At 36.4% G+C, this 10,421-nt stretch overlaps 1 protein-coding gene across 7 annotated transcripts in view; it reads left to right on the forward strand.

Annotated features, from left to right (window-relative positions):
• Nucleotides 1–7,996, forward strand: part of EPCIP (exosomal polycystin 1 interacting protein) — a 40,748-nt gene extending 32,752 nt beyond the window's left edge. For all 7 annotated transcript variants that reach the window (XM_074214090.1, XM_074214085.1, XM_074214088.1 and 4 more), the window contains exon 2: nucleotides 1–7,996. This exon is cut by the window's left edge. The gene's annotated coding sequence lies outside the window, so the exon portion shown is untranslated.
• Nucleotides 7,997–10,421: the final 2,425 nt, after the last annotated feature.

Genomic DNA, 10,421 nt, shown 5'->3' on the forward strand with positions numbered 1-10,421 from the left:
ATATATATATATATATATATATATAATTTTAATACCCAAAATGATATTGAGAGAACAATAACTACTAATTCACAGTCTACTTTCTCATTTTTTAATAATTTTTATGAAAATGATCTTCCTATGTATTGAAGGAATTCTTGATTTAAAAAACTATATATATGAAGGAAAGGAGCAAGCTTTCCACATTTAACTCTACAGCAGATGATATCATTATTGTCACACAATTGACTTAAAGGTTAAGAGAATACAATGTCCCACACTACTACAAATTTATTATTTATTACAAAAAAGCATCAGGGCAAAACACAGCCTAAATAACTTTCATCATTCATATGTTCATTTTACTCAATGATACAGAGATTAAATGTTTGCCAAAGGTGTACATCACTATTACAGAAGATTATTTTGCAAGGTCTAAATGAAAGAGTTATGATGTCTTATTGATGGGGTCTTTCATGTGATCCCTTTGAAGATGTTATTGTGGTAAATACATCAAGTTCCAGAATATTATAAGACCTCCTCAAGGACATCCATAATTAATCAAAAAAGATTAGCCTAACAACTCATACAGGAAAAACTAAATGGATGAAAAAGTCATTGTCCTGATTATGGCATACATTTGGATGACCAACCCATTGGATTTATCAGTATACATGTGTATATAATTTATGTATGTGCATAAAACTATTATATACTTTATATATATAAGCATACATGTGTTTTTATAGGTATATGTACATATTTTTGTTGTTTGTCATTCATTTTCAAAGAGGACCAACAATATCACAGTGTGATAATTTGTGCACGAATTGGATTTAAGTGAAGCAGAATTACACTAAGTTGTCAGTCTCATTATCTCTTCCAGATTCATAAATCCAGTGGCAGGACAAAAATCAGGACAACTGGCAGTGAAGCCGGATGCAGCAGATGACCTTGGTATTTCTAATATCTAATTAAGCTCTAATTGTTCCACCGTACCTGCTTCAGCTACTTTCATGGTTATCAGAACAAATTGTTCTCATCTGCCCATTCTATAGTCTTTACTTGCTTTGGGAGAGCCATCCCCTTAACACACAAATAGGATTTGGGTCTGTCTGTTACCTTCATCCTGATTTAACCTGTCTGCCAAGGTGGTTTTACCAAACATATGGTTGATGTGAATGCTACAGCTTTTTGGAGCCACAGGTGAGAACCAGGTGAGAGATGGACATCAAAGATGGATGAGAAAAAAGGGTCTGGCAAACTCTTACACCAGAGGTGTTAGTATTCCTTTGCCAAAAAAGACCTCAAATAGGGTCACAAAGAGTCAGACACAACTGAACACAAAGCATATAATAAATATGTCTTTACTCCTTAGAGACTGATAGTTCTTTGAACCTCTTTGATATTAGAGGTCATTTAGTTACAATGGTTGTCAAAAATTTTGATCTCTTTATATACTCTTAAAAATTACTTCAAAATAATCTTTAAGTTTTCTACATGAGAATAGATATATATTGGAAATCTACAAATTTTACATTCAGAGTTGATTTAATTTATTGTCCAGTCTCTAGATTTAAGAAAAGGATGGAGAAAATGTCAGTAATGTAGATTGAACTAAAAAAATATGGTGTGCACATATTGGTGGTACAGTAGATTGAGTGTCAGGTCTGGAGTCAGGAAGACTCAGCTTAGTGAATTCAAATCTGTTCTCAGACACTTACCAGCTGTGTGACCCTGGGCAAATCCTTATTCATCTTAGTTCCACATCTGTAAAATGAGCTGGAGAAAGAACAAGCAAAATACTCTAATATCTTTGCCAAAACTCCAAAAGGCATCATGAGGAGTTAAATAAGTCTGAAAACAACTGAAGAACAAAAACTACCCTACAATTCTATCAAATTAATTTAACAATTCCTTCATACTTCTTAAAGAAACTTCAAATTGTACTGTATATATTTCTTTATACTCTTTTACAAGCTAGTTTTATACCCTTTTCAATTTATGAATAGGTTACTCTAGTTGTGATCTACTTAAGATCTTACTATTTATGAGTTATGAAATGATCCTCTAAAATCTAAAAGGGGAGAGACCCTTTTACTAGGTTAAAATGAGTTACTGTCTTAAAGCTTTACTATGAAACTGTTTCTGGCTATCTACCCCTTATATGCTATAAGCTCATCAAATGGCTTGGGGCGGGGGGACCCAACTGGTCAGAGAATTCCCAACTTATTTCCCCTAGTATAATTATTAGAAGAGCAAGTCTAACCAAATAACTTGTTTTCTTTCCTGCTTCATCTTCACTGTTACTTTCCTCTGATCCCCTTTCTGTGTTTAATTTACTAGGTTCTAAACTCTTCTCATATATTATAAACCTAATTGGCTCTCATAAACAAGTACAGAAACAGCAAACCCTGCCTTAAACCTTACAATTTATAGCAAGAGTGCTATGTCTATGAAACAAGGATTAAAAGAGGTAAAAATTGAGGAGGGAGACAGGAAGAAAGGGGAGTAGTTAGAATAGGTAGAAGACAATATATATAATGAATGAAAGGAAATTAGGAAGGAATTAAAGGAAAACAGGCTAAATTATATTAGATTATCTGTCTAGTACCTCCCATTGGGTGCCCCTTCTTTGGCCTGCTGAGATTGGGTGAGAATTTAACAGGTTCTCTAAGAAAATATATAGCTAAACATTGCCTATATAATAGAATCACTTTCAAATTAAAAGGTGAAAATGTCAGTTAAAAACCACTAAAGTCATATGTTTAGAATTTATGTTTGGAATTCATGTTTTGAATTGTCATTTTGAGTTTTCAATTTGTGTTATGTTCTGTGGGAATATCATAGTAAATCTGATTACTATAGCTGATTACTATACTTAAATTTCTATAGTACTTAAATAACTCAGTTTTACTTTTTTCAATTCCAATTCATTTTTTTTAATTTTAGAAAGGTTTTATTTATTTTGAGTTTTACAATTTTCCCCTAATCTTGCTTCCCTCTCCCCACCCCCCAAGAAGGCAGTTTGTTAGTCTTTACATCATTCCGATAGTATGCATTGATCTAAGTTGAATGTGGTGAGAGAGAAATAATATCCTTAAGGAAGAAACCAGTTTTGCTTCTCTTAACAAAGATTAGTTACTTTGTTAAGTAATTAATAATTAGAAATAATAAAAATAATTAATTATTGTTTAAAATAATTAGAAATAATAATTAATAAATTAGAAAACCTATTTAGAAATTAGAAGCCTATTTAGAGTTCATAGAAATGTAAAAGTGAAGATAGATTTTATCCTTATTATCCATTTTTTTTAGCTCAACTTCTACCAGAAAATATATCCTTATCTTTTACTCTGCATCTCAGGCAACCCTCTAGTCTTTTTTCTTACCCACCAAATTTTCTTCATCCTTCAAATTCAAAGGAATTTTTAGTAATTTACTTATCTCTGGAATTAGTTTTTGATTTTTTTCCAGTAGTGATGACAGTTCTTCTTGGATGTAACCATATGATATCTTACCCAATTCTTTTTCTGATCAGTGTTTTTTGCTTTGATCTATAGCCAGAACAGAGTCAAGGCAACTAGTTCATGGCAATTATATTATTAGTTTTGATCCCCTTAGTAGCAAGTTCTAAGTATCAAGTTACTAAATGTGATAGATAGGATCCTTTTAAAAGGCAAGCAAACAATTATTTCATGTTAGTACAAGAAGAGATCCTGAAGATCTAAGGTCACTTTACAAATAAAAAAACAGACTCAGCAATGTGAAACCAATACTCGACAAAAAATTTAATGTGGTCCTCAATTGCATAAAGGGAACAATAGTTTCTGGGAATAAAGCAGCAATACCAGTCAGATTACAAGTAGAATACTCTACTCTGTTTGCAACACTATAATTTGCAAAGGATAAACTGGAATGCATATAGAATAGAGAAGGGTTTCAAATGCAAGCTATATGAAGAATTAGTTCCAGGGAATGAAGATATTTAAGCATCTAGAAGACTCAGACTTGACAGATGTCTTTAGTATTTGAAGAGCTGTTATTTTAGATGAGGTATTAAATTCATTCTCTTGGCCCCAGAATTAAAAGCAATGCATAAGCTACAGAGAGACAAATCTAGACTTATTGTAAGGAAAATCTTCCCCCAAATTAGAACTATCCTGACATAGAGTGGGTTTCTTGCTCAGTATTCAAAGAATGGTTGAATAGTCACTTGTCACTTGTTAATAGAACAGATTCATTTTTGGAGAGGTTAAGTTGTATTGCATCATCCCAGACATCCTTTCAAGTACAGAGTTCTATGACTCTGAACTGACTTGCTCAATTATAACACAAATGGCAAATAACAAAACTGGAAATTGGGTGACTTCAGCTCCAAAGCTCTTTTCACTGTTGGTCTCACTGTGTTATATTGTATATAGTTACAATGATAATTGTATTGCAAACACAAAGTTTCCAGTAGACAGTAACACAGAGTTGATACAATTTGCAAGCAGGATATTCAAATATTAATTATGGTACATAATAGTTGACTTTGAACCTCCTGTTTTACACAAAAAAATTGTTACACTAACACATTTATGTTTCTTTAAAGCTGAGAGGATGCCTCCCTCACAAAAAACTTATGATTTAGGTAGTTCAAGTATTATAATCCCTAATTTACAAATTAATCTTTATATGTATTATTTAATGTGCCAGGATTATGTTAGAAGCTATAGATACAAAGAAAGGCAAAAAACAGTCTCTGCTCTCAAGGAGGTTACAATCTAATGGGGTATAAAACAAGTAAACAACTGTGTACAAACAAGATTATAAATTGGAGATATAAATTGGAGAAACCAGATCCAGTCTAGAAGAAGGAAGGGATACCCAAACTCAACCCAAGTAAGTTTGTCCCCTCAATAACTTTTTTGGTGACCCAAAAATAGTACATCTCATCAAAGGAATAGAGGTAAGGTTTGTGGGATGGGGTAAGGCAGTTATCTCAACCCAGTTTTAGGTCTATGCCTTCAGGATAACTCTCAATACTTCCCTGATCCTAAGGAATATTGATTGCTTTACCTTCCCCAGTTTCTCAAACTTTTCCAGGGCCCTAGAGAACAAAGACTGGGGAAAAGGGCAAGAATAAGTGTTATATCATTGTATTGCCTGTGAGAGGAGAGTAGGGGAACTTCAAATGTATCAGGTACCTTGTAGTAGCTAGGTTGCCCCTGTTAGGTAGAAATACTTCCTAAGTGTCAGGAAGAGAAATTGGGATATGGTATGGTGGGCAGAAGGGGTGGGGTGTCACAAAGCATGATGGGGATGAGCAAGGGTCATGCTTTCCTAGAAATCTTTCGACTCCCCAATACCCCAGATTATTTTTCTAAAAATTTTCTCCTAGGTTTTTTTTGTTTGTTTTGCTTCTTTGACCTGAGGAGCTTTCTTCCTTGTTTAATTACATACCCTCAGATGAGAGACCAGGGGATCTAACTGCCTCTCTGGATTGTCCACCTTTAAGAGTGAACAAATATCAGAATCTTGACTAAAAATGCTGAGACAGCCTGTAGAGAACTGGATTTGACTCTCTGCATGATGCTGATCTGAGCCTGTTTTTGTCTCTAAAATTTGGGAGTTGAACGAGGTAAGGTTCTTTCTAGCTCCAATAGTCTGTGAATCTATGAAACTGGACATCCATTTGACTCTGCCTTAGCTTAGTCTCAATTACAGTAAGAGTTGAATGAGCTCTGTAACCTTAGGCAAATCAGTTCCCCTTTCTGTACCCTTTCTTTTGCCCTCTGTAAGATCAAGGACATAGATAAAATGATACATAAGAGCCTTTCTAGTTTTATGACAATACTTAAGAGAGTTTTGGTGGTGACAAAGAAGGAGAATGGCTGTAAGACTCAGCTTTCTCCCTAAAAGTCTATTTACTTGTGTTATCACTCCCTCAACCCTAGGAATTACAATTCTTGATTGACAAATATGAAGAAACACATGACCTTAGTAGTTAGTTATCAGGAGTAAGTAATTTAACTTGGAAGCTATCAAATGGGCAAATTTCTTGGGGAAAAGCAACTGGGGTATAGCTGTGGGAGTTGGGGGCAACCTCCTGGGCAGTAACCTGGGCTCTTCATCCCTTTCTATGGGATTCCTTCCTCCAAAGTGAGTGTCTTGCCATTTGCCCAAGGAAAGTTTTCAGTGCTTATTCCAGGCACAAAATTTCCCTAGATATAGCTATTGTTTTTTCATCTTTTTAACTCATAATCTTTAGTACTACAGTATCACAATCTTTTAGATGTGGAAGAACCCTTAGTTCCACACACTTTTTTCCAACTGCCTATGTACATCTCAACTCGGAAGTCTTGCTGATAACTCAAATGCAACAGGAACAAAACTGAATTCATCTAATCTTCACCCAATACTCCTATTTTACCTCTTTCTGTTGATATCTGAATAATCCAGATTGAAAGCCTTATAATCATTTCTAATTTTTTTTATTCCCCACCAAATGAATAAGTTACTAAGTCCTAGGGATTTTATTTTTATAATAGTTGTCACATCAACTCCCTTCTCTCTACACCCATCAAATTCTTTTTTTTCCAACCAATCATTTTTTTATTTATTTTGAATTCCATAACCTTCCCCAAATCTTGCTTCCCCCCACCCCCCACAGAAGACAGTCCTAGTCTTTACATTGTTTCCACGGTATACATTGATCCAATGAATGTGATGAGAGAGAAATCATATCCTAAAGGTCTCTGTTCAAACTCCACATTTCTTTATACATTGCTAAAATATTCTTGTTTAAGAGAAAACATAATACCCTCTCCCCAACAAAAATATAGAACATCATGAGAAATAAAGTAAAAGAAAGAGAAAAAATTGTGTTTCAGTCTGTGTTCTGAAACCATCAGCTCCATCTCAGGTGGATCGCGTTCTTCATAAGTCCATAACAGAAGCCACCTCCAGTTGCTGCTGCTGACTGTAACTCCCTCCATCCATTCCTCCCTATTACCATATACTATATTCTCTCTCTCCCTTCACCCCATCCCTCTTCCAAAATGTGCTGTAGGGCAGCTGAGTGGCACAACGGACAAAGCACTGGCTCTGGGGTCAGGAGGCCCCCAAGCCCACATGCCACCCCAGAGACCAAGCAAGCAAGCAAGCACTCGACCCCGTGGTCCTGGACAGGCCACCCAACCCCAGCACCTTGCAAAAAGTAAAAAAGATAATGCAATTATATCTGACTATTCCCTCCCATGATCTACCCTCTCCTCCATCACCCACATCTCCCCCTTCCCCCTTCTCTCCTCCTTACTCCAAATGTCTATACCCTATTGAATGTGTATGCTTTTTCCTCTCTGAGCCATTTCTGATAAGAGTGATGGCTCCCTCATTCCCCCTCACCTTCCCCCTTCCATATCATTGCAAAAAAAATTCTTTTATATGGAGTATCTTAACCTATTCCACTCTCCTTTTTCTTGCTCCAAGTACATTTCCCTTTTAGCCATTGATTCCATTTTTACAAAATCTTATATCTTCAAATTCAGCTCTCTCCTGTGCTTCATCTATAAAAGCTCCTTCTACCTTCTCTACCAAATGAGGAGGCTCATATGAGCATTATCAGAAACATTTTTCTATGCATGAATACATACAGTTCATTATCATTAAGTTACCCTTCTCCTCTGCTCTCTATGCTCCACCTGACCTGTATTTGAAGGTCAAACTTTCTGTTCGGCTCTGGCCATTTCAACAGGAACATTTGAAATTCCCCTGTTTCACTGAAAGTCCATCTTTTCTCCTAGAAGAGAATGTTCAGTTTTGCTTGGTAGTTGATTCTTGGTTGCATTCCAAGTTCTTTTGCCTTCCAGAATATTTTCCAAGCTCTATGAGCCCTTAATGTAGTAGTTGTTAAATCCTGTGCAATTCTGACTGCAGTTCCACAACATTTGAATTGTGTCCTTCTGGCTGTAATATTTTCTCTTTGACTTGGGAGTTCTGGAACTTGGCTATAATATTCCTGGGGGTTGTCTTTTTGGGATCTTTTTTCAGGGGAAGATCAGTGGATTCTCTCAATTTCTATTTTGCCCTCTGCTTCTAAGATAACAGGGCAATTTTCCTGTAGAAATTCTTTAAAAATGAGGACAAGGCTCTTTTCCTGATCATGACTTTCAGGTATCCCAATAATTCTTAAATTATCTTTCCTGAATCTGTTTTCCAGATCAGTTGGTTTTTTTCAGTGAGATGTTTTACATTTTCTTCTAATTTTTCATTCTTTTATTGTTGAAGTATTGTATCTTGATTTCTCATGTCATCAGCTTCCTTTAGCTCCATTCTACATCTGAAGGATTTGTTTTCCTCAGAAAGCTTTCTTATCTCCTTTTCCATCTGGTCAATTCTGCTTTTTAAAGCATTCTTCTCCTCAGTAACTTTTTGAACTGTTTTATCCATTTGACCTAAGCTGATTTTTTTTAGGTTGTTTTTTTTTGCAAGGCAAATGGGGTTACATGGCTTGCCCAAGGCCACACAGCTAGGTAATTATCAAGTGTCTGAGACTGGATTTGAACCCAAGTACTCCTGACTCCAGGGCCAGTGCTTTATCCACTACACCACCTAGCCGCCCCTCTGATTTTTAATATGTTATTTTCTTCAGCATTTTTTTGGATCTCCTTGACTAAGCTGCTGACTTTTTTTCATGTTTTTTCCTGCATCTCTTTCATTTCTTTTCACAATTTTTCTTCTATCTCCCTTACTTGATTTTCAAAATCTTTTTTGAACTCTGTCATAGACTGAACCCAACTTCCATTTTTCTTGGAGTCTTTAGATGCAGAAGCTTGTACTTCTTCATCTTCAGACTGAGTATTTTGGTCCTCCTTGGGATCATAGATAAAGTATTTGTCAATGGTCTGGTTCCTCTTTTTTTTCTCTGTTTACTCATTTCCCCAGCCTATGCCTGGTTTGGGGGTGCTTCCTGAGCTTTTTAGTATCATTGGGACACCCCCACACAAGGCTCTGACTGTTCTCCTGGTCTGTGAATACAAGTACACCCCTCTGCCATGGGGCTGGGGGGGGGGTCCCTGTTCCAATTGGGGGTGGGGTTAGACTGCAACCAGTATCTGAATGTGGTCAGGGCCCCAGAGTCCTGTTCCAGGGACAGAGGACAGACCTCGGAAGTCTCCTTCTAGTCCCCTTCCTTTGGTGGTCTGAGCACTCAGGGCATAGTTGCCTGGAGGCTCCTGCTTCCTGGTTCCTTCTTCCATTTCCTGGATCTGGGCATGCTGACTGCCATGACAGGGCTGAGGGCCTGGGATTAGGGGTCAGTCTGGCAGAGGTCTCCCCACTTATCCTCCAATTTGTGCCTGGTGCTACCCAGGGTACAGGTCAGGAAACTGCTTCTGCTGCTAAGAGCCGTGGCTCCCAGGTGCTCTGGGGCTGTTTCCAGGAGGCTGAAATTTCTTTACTCTGGTGGGTAGCACCTTTAATCCCGTGGAACGGAATTTTTCCACTATTTTTCAGGTTACCTCGGACTGTAGAATTGTCTCACTGGATCTTTCTGTAGGTTCTGTCTCTCAAAAATTTAGTTAGAGTCATAATCTTAATATTTTTGAAATATTTTGGAGAGAGAGAGAGCACCTAGGAGAGGCTCTTCTGCTGCCACCATCTTGGCTCCACCCGTCTCATCAAATTCTTGACCAGAATTTAATTACATTTCAACCAGGTCATTAGCTATAGGCTGAAGGACCTTGGTTTAGAAAAATGAAGGTACTATAGAGTTCAAATGTTTCAACTCTTTAATTAGAGAGATTAGTTCTTTATCCCTTTTATCTTCTTTTTGTTATAACTTTATTTTTGATGCTATATGTAATCCATGGCCTCAAATCCTGGCCCCAAAAGATCACATACTTTTTGGCTTATGTTCCCACTCAGAATTTATTCCAGGAAGTTTACTCATGGATAACTCTTGTAAAGACTTCCATGGATTTTGTTCAAGTAGGTCCCCAGATATCATATGTACACTCAAGATAATGGTGGTAATAGGTAGGATAATCTATATTTAACTCATCAGAAAATGTAGAAGATAAAAAGGACTTAAAAGAATCCATAAACAAATAGTTATTCCTTCTATATTTCAACTTTCCCCAGCATGATTTCCATATATTGCAGGTAAGTATAAGAAATGGGAATTTGGGGGGACTTTTGCTGAGGCCATAGAAAACATATGAAAGCCAGCAGATGATACAGAAAATGTTTAGAAACTCAGAAATGCACACACACACATATATATATATGTATATATACATATATATATATATAAAACATATAGTATTGTATAGTATCAAAATATTTTATCTTTTAATATAATATGAAGGGTCAATAAATTTTACCCAGACTTTCCAGATTGGGGAAGGGAGGTAAATTTCTTCAATCTTCATGAGGTAGAAGGGATAACTACTGAA

This window comes from Macrotis lagotis, chromosome 1, assembly GCF_037893015.1.
Source record: "Macrotis lagotis isolate mMagLag1 chromosome 1, bilby.v1.9.chrom.fasta, whole genome shotgun sequence".
In the NCBI taxonomy this organism is placed as follows: Eukaryota; Metazoa; Chordata; class Mammalia; order Peramelemorphia; family Peramelidae; genus Macrotis; species Macrotis lagotis.